The sequence below is a fragment of the Palaemon carinicauda genome, chromosome 10, assembly GCF_036898095.1.
Source record: "Palaemon carinicauda isolate YSFRI2023 chromosome 10, ASM3689809v2, whole genome shotgun sequence".
Taxonomy (NCBI): Eukaryota; Metazoa; Arthropoda; class Malacostraca; order Decapoda; family Palaemonidae; genus Palaemon; species Palaemon carinicauda.
Window position 1 is genome coordinate 63525951 of NC_090734.1, and position 7500 is coordinate 63533450.

At 35.7% G+C, this 7500-nt stretch overlaps 1 protein-coding gene across 2 annotated transcripts in view; it reads right to left on the bottom strand.

The window, feature by feature from the left end:
• Window positions 1–7500, bottom strand: part of LOC137648403 (uncharacterized) — a 221627-nt gene that overhangs the window by 192700 nt on the left and 21427 nt on the right. The gene's annotated exons all lie outside the window — the stretch shown is intronic.

Below are 7500 nucleotides of genomic sequence, written 5' to 3' on the forward strand. Positions count from 1 at the left end.
AATTTGGTCATTGCAATTTCTACCTTTTATAAATCCTGCTTGTTCATCTCTCAGCTTTTCGGCAATCTTTCTCTCCAGTCTCTTTAGAATAAGTATACTATATATTTTCATAAAAACTGACGTAAGTGTTATGCCTCTGTAATTATTGCAATCATTCAGGTGTCCTTTTTTGTCATTTTCACCAACACTTCTAACTCCCATTCATCAAGTTTTGCCTCTGCATGCCACATTCTACAAAATAATCTTTTAAGTATTCTGGGAGTCACTTCATTTTCGGCTAGTATCATCTCGGCAGTTATTCCATCGTATTCGGGGGCCTTTCATCTCTTTAGTGTTTTGAGGATACCTTCAACCTTAAACACACTTAATTCATTCATGGGCACATCAAGGTCTTCATCAGCTTCAGCTATATCATTCAAATAATGCCCTTCATATCTCCTATTCATGAGCTGACTAAAGTGCTCCATTCAACTTTGTCTTTCTTCATCTTCTGTTGTTATAATAGGTCCATCTCTCTTTTTGGTTGGTATATGTTTCTTCTTTTTTGCACCAGTCGATAGGTCATCAATCATTCTATGAGCAATTCATAACACCATAGCCACTTCCTGAATCCATAGCTTTTTCAGCCTCATCTTCTCTCCTGTCTTAATATTCTAATATTCTCTCTAGTCATTCCTGGCTTTTCTTTTGACCTTACTATCAATACTAGAATACTTAGCATGCTCTATCTTGTAATTTTCATTACTTCCTCAAAAACTCTCAACAATCAATATCTGTATCCCAAGTATCATTTTATATCCAACTGACTGATATATGTTCTTAATATCCCACCATTCTTCATTAATTGTCTGCTCTTAGTCTCTTAGAGTCTCTAAAACTGCAAATCGATTCATACATTCAATTGCAAATGTTTCTCTGTACTCTTCTAAAAGCTTAGTTGTATCAAACCTAGGTATTCTATCTACCTTTCTGTTGGGTGTTTTCAGTTTTTTTTCAGTTTGGCAATGAGGAGCTGTAGATCATTACCAGTATCTGCACCTCTATAGCTTCTTACATTTCTTAGTCGTCCTCCTCTCTTTATTAATGGCAATGTGATTTATTTGATTTTAGTAATTGCCACATGGTGAAGTCCATGTATACTCTAGGATGTTCTTGTGTTGGAAAAGAGTGCATCCAATGACAAGATTATTTGTTGGACAGAAAATTATGAGATGTGATCCATTTTCATTTGCAACTTTGCCAAGTCCCTCGACACCCATCAGATCCTCTATCCCTTGATTATTCCTTCCAACTTTAACATTGAAGTCGCCAATCACAATTTTCATATCTCTCTCTGGGATCTCATCTATTACAATCTGCAGTTCTTCATAGTGTTCATCTTTCCTTTCTTCAGGGGAATCATTTGCTGGGGCATAGCAAACTATAATACTCATGTTGCACTGCTTTGATTTGAACTTTGTTAGTAACAATCTACTATTTACAGCTATCCAATTGGTTAATGTCTTTCTGCTCGTGGTGTCATCATCAGTCCTACCCCTTCTTTTCCAATTCCATCTGATCTTCTTGAGTAGATATTTATATTGCTTTGGTCTAAAGTTTCCTTGCCAATCTCCTTACAACGTGTTTCACTTAGGGCCAAGATATTCGAACTAGATTCCCTAAATTCACTCTCCACTTGAGGTAACTTCCCAATCTGATTCATGGTTCTAACATTCCAATGACCCATTTTCAATTTCACTTTAGTATTTATAAACTGGGGGATTCTTAGCACCCGCTATGACCGGGACTGGCGGCAATTCTTTCATCTTTTCTATCCATGACTGACTAAAGCCATAGAGGATTCATTGACTAGATACATCAAAGGATAGCCATTTCTTCCTTGTGATGCGCAGTGTCTACCTAACTAAGGCAAGTGACCCTGCCAGTCCATATTAATTCTAGGAAGATCAGCCGCCACGCATCAGGTGTAAAACCCGAAGAGACAGTTCGTCCATCGCCTTAAACACAATCCATCAACCTGCTGCCAGTGACTTCATCAACATTTAAGGGGGCATTTCCTCCACACCCAAAGCTTTCATTTCTCCACCAAGTTGCTCATCCGCTTATACGAGTATAACTGTTAGCAAACATGGCTTGCTAATATATACCGCCTAGCACGGCATATAAGTTGAAAGTGTATATATATATATATATATATATATATATATATATATATATATATATATATATATATATATATATATATATATATGTGTGTTATGCATGTATGAGCATATGCCCTCTGTGGTGAATGAAAAGAATTTCGAAGTAGTTTGTAGGAAAGTATGATACACTACATAGAGTGAGAAAAATAAAAGCATGGATGAGATTGGATCAAGAGAATATGCGATGATGGAGACTTATCAGCATTGATTAGCCACTCAAGGAAGGCCCATAACCGGAAAGAAAGAAATCTAGCGATGTTTGAGATCATCACTGCGATTGTAGGTTTACAGTAGATACTGGAGCAGTATGAAGCAATGCCGAAGCTCAAGCAATGAGCTGAATAGGAAAAGCTTCTGTCATGTTCGTCCTGTTACCATTAGTTACTCTTTTGAATTTCCTCATTTTCAGTCTAGTATGACTCCCTTATTGTTAACTCTGAAGGATCGATAGAAAATTACATCGACGAATAGTACTTTTTTGTTACTGGAGCTAAGATCACAATTTGTTTTTTCAAATACAAATACATATATTTGTTTTTTTTTTAGTTTAGGCATATACGTTTAATGAGTTAGTAAAGTAACGGTTGAGTTTAACGAATTTCTACTTTACTCCAATTATCATTTATGTTATAATTTCTAACCTTTTATTTATAGATAGGAAAATAGTACATTATGGTTCATCAGACATTGCAATTACATATGTTACGAATAATGACGACTACACGTTTATACACTACACGTTTACCTCCACATGAAAGCACATATTAGTCGGGCATCTAAGGGGGTTTCCGTGCAACCACAACCACCCTCAGGGATTGAATGACCTCCTTTTGACATACTAAATCACATTTCGGATGTTAACAGGAACGAAGCTCAGGCCAGTTTTCTTGAACGTCTTTCGAAATTCTTTGACATTTTTCAGTCATTCTAGAAGCAGACTCCATAGATTCTGCCAGACGATGATCTCAAACCTCATGCAGAGGGGCTACCCTCTCACTGGCATCACTAACGTCCGAAAAGGCAGTGAATGGTCTATGGTTTATTTTTGGAGTATAAATGACATACAATTACTGTTATTTAGTTTGCTACTGAGCTTGAATTCTTGAGCTTGTTTCGTTTGACATTTGAAAGCTGTGTTTTGGATACTAAATTCTTTTAATTAGTCTAGTACGTCTTAAAAAGCATTCAGCATCAACCAGAGGGTGAAAATTACATAATCTGATATTTGAAGCCTATAATATCTAAGAATATTGGAACTGAGAGCTGATATGAGTATGCAAAAATAAACTAGGGCAATATTTTGTTGTATAATGCTTTGATTAGGTCTGATGTATAAATTCTGATAGAAGATTTGCTATCTTCAATTACTTTTCAGATATTTTCCCATCAGTACCCGAAATTTTAAAATGTTTAGCTTTCGTGACAATATTGGATATAAAGCTCAATGTCTACCTACCACATGGCCTGAGTTTCGTTCCTGTTAACATCTGACATGTGATTCAGGATGTCAAAAGGAAGCTAGAAAACCATATTTCATTTAGTCCTGGGGGTGCACAGAAACCCCCCTTAGATGCTTGACTAGGTGCACACGAGGACACACACACACACACACATATATATATATATATATATATATATATATATATATATATATATATATATATATATATATATATATATATATATATATATTTATATGTATATGTATATATATACATATATATATATATATATATATATATATATATATATATATATACAGTGTATGTAAACATATATATATATATATATATATATATATATATATATATATATATATATATACATACATATATATACATATATATGTGTGTGCATGTATGTATGTATATAGGTATTTATAGTTATGCACGTCCTAACGCTAACATCGTTTGAAAGGTGGTTTTCTACTTCGAACAAATGGTCACATGGCAATGGTAATGGTTGAACCATCAGAGATGTGCTTTTAAAATGTTTATGTCACAGGAGCGAAAGAGTTTCCACTTCGATAACTTTAAAAGAATTCTTTGATTAATAGAAGATTTTTCCCAACATACAGAAAAGATAACCTTTAGGAAGACCCTCCTTTTTCATGAGTCATTCTGGACGTCAGAATCACGACTGCTCCAAGTATGTATGCTTTGTAATGTCCATTTTTATCTGCGTCATCATATTTAGAAAATTTGTATTAGGTCATGAATTTTTATTTTTTTCTGATTGCGTAAAAGTTATATGAAAAGTTATGAAGGCCTTCAAGAGATTAACAGTTAAGGGGTAAGCTATCAGTCAGAGTAGGGTTGACTTTGTTTTGAGATGGATTTTGTTTTGTTTTTCTAGATCGAGTGGATTTTTTAAACCAGGTGACCCTTTGAAATGGATCACTAGATCGCGTTGCAACCAGGTCTTATCGACGGTCGGTTTGCTTTGGGGGGAAACATTGGACAAAATAATCTATCAAGCTTGATTTTGATTGTTTTGGTATTAAACACCGACTGAGCTATGTCAATGTTGCACGTTGCGATGAGAATTCCTTCTCCATCGAAGACTTAGGCGAGACAATGTGGATTTGGTGAGAGCTCAAACACAGCCAGGTCGCCCACACTCTAATGCCGGAAAAGCTTCGTGACATTTGTCAACCTCATTTATCAATACTTCTCTCTCTCTCTCTCTCTCTCTCTCTCTCTCTCTCTCTCTCTTGCATTTCGATTTTTTTTGTCATTAACAAGTAGCTAACTTCTAACGTTAGCAAGATTGCCTCCCACATCCAAGAAACCTTTGCCTCAGGACAGGATAAATTGTAACGCTAGAAGAAGAATGACAGAGGACGAAGGAAATTATCTTGAAGTGAATGATGCAAATGTTTGTAGAATGAAAGACGAATTGAATCTAAATTAAGTACAATACGTTAGGCAGCAGAAGCAACACCAACCTGTGAGAGAGAAGAATGATGGCCAATAAGCCAATGGTACCGTATGAAGGTTTACTAATTCACAATAAGTGTTAGAATGCGGCGGCTCTGAAATCCGGGAAACAAGGCAGTGCCACTAAGAGTGGTTGGGGGGTTGGGGGTTGGGGGTTGGGGGTTGGGGGTGCCAGGAGCTGTTGATGTTACAACCTTTCTAGGGTCTTTGGGTATCACGAACAAATCTTAATTGTATATGAAAGATATTGAGCTTGTTCAAGGTACAGTAATCAGCTGCGATAGGATGAATGTTATTGTGATTGGGGTTCGTTCCATTCCGAAGAAAGCTCTTGCAGGGAAACCAGTTCATATCTTTATATGTGATATTTCTGCTCCTATCTAATTTATGCTTTTACTTATTCTGACGACGTTGTTCAAATTCTGTTACTTTATCTGTCGAATCATTAGCTTCCTAACGCAATTGAACAGCTTTCGGAATCATAGAGCAGTGCTTCCAAAGCCCCTGTACAACCTGTCGTAGTACTTACTAGGTATGTACTTAATGCTGGCAGTCATGCCTTTTCTATCGTAAGGCTCAACACTTCCGAATATTTTAGAACTATAATTCCATCCAGGACCAGATTATGGAATGGTCTTCTTAATCTGGCAGTTGAATCGGCGAAATTTCGAAACTTTGAACCAGTTGCAAATGTTATTCGGTAGAACAGGTTGACCCACGAGTAAGTCTCGTTTTATAGTTTACATATGGCTGGTCTCTTATAACGCTGTTGCTGATTTTAATGCATTTTATGCTTTTTATTATTGTTATTTCTCATATATATTTTGACTGAGAAAACTTTACAGTTTTTATATATTGTAACAACTTTAAGACTTGGTAGCGACCAATGTATAAGGAATAGCTATTCTTTAGACCTTGGTAGCAACAGTAGCTAACTTTATGTCATTGATTCTGATACAATCTTTTATTATTAAACAGATTAACGTCTCAAATGTTTTGAAATCGTTTTCAACCACATAAATTTGTGATTTGTATGTATCGTGGTGACTTTTATTGGTGGAATCTTTTATATAGTTTCTATCATTCTTTTACTCTATAAAACTTTGTAGCTCAAGATTGGGTTCAGAGAATACACGGATATGATGGGTACCTTCAGCTCTTATTTCCTTCATCGGGATTTCTGCCACATTTAACGTCACCACTATTCCACGGAACTTGAACTATTATATATATATATATATATATATATATATATATATATATATATATATATATATATATATATTCAAATAAGCCATATATATTTTTGATATATTAATGTCTGGATTCTCTTAACAACCTCGGGATCACAGACCCAGGCGAAATCTCACAAAGACAAGAGCTTGGCTCCGGCCGGGAATCGAACCCTGGTCGGCAAGCTTATATAGACAGTGACTAACCCACTTGGCCAAGTGGGTTAGTCACTGTCTATATAAGCTTGCCGACCAGGGTTCGATTCCCGGCCGGAGCCAAGCTCTTGTCTTTGTGAGATTTCGCCTGGGTCTGTGATCCCGAGGTTGTTAAGAGAATCCAGACATTAATATATCAAAAATATATATGGCTTATTTGAATATGAAAAAACACGTAAAAATGTGCAAAATTTATCATATATATATATATATATATATATATATATATATATATATATATATATATATATATATATACTATATAGACGTCTGTGCATGCATCGTTGTATATGCTTTTATGAAAGTACTGGATTTTATTTACTATGATACCAGCTATAAGCAGTAACTAAAAGAGAAAAGAAACGAGGGACAAAAAGACAGTGGTAATAGTTAATTGGGGAACTGGGTCGTAACAGAACAGAAAGACCAAAGGAAAAGCGATTAAAGAGATTTTCCTTGAATGTGGAGTGCACAGAGTGGATTGCAAAGGTACTTCGAGAAACATCCTGCCAAAAACTCCCCTTGCGCCTAAGTCTCTCTCGCATGATAATGAATGTAATTCAGGTTAATTTTCCGTTTCACATCCCCTGGCGGCCAGGAGACCAACTCCTTCTGGAATGGAATCGTAAAAGTCTAGAAGACGACTGAATCTCATTTCTAATTAAATCTGACAATTTCGAAACCTTTTTAGAATTAGCTCAATACAAATATCTGCACCTTAATAGTAAGTTTCTCTTTTCCCTGCCAATTCTGGAGTCTTAAGCTGTAGAGTAGATCTGAAATTTACTAATCGTTCTCACCCAATATATGTGAACTTTTAAAACCCACAGTGTCCTTTCTCGCTCAAACGAAAAATTCTTATCTGGATAAACTTATTATATATCTAAGCTTAAACTAACGGAAAGACTT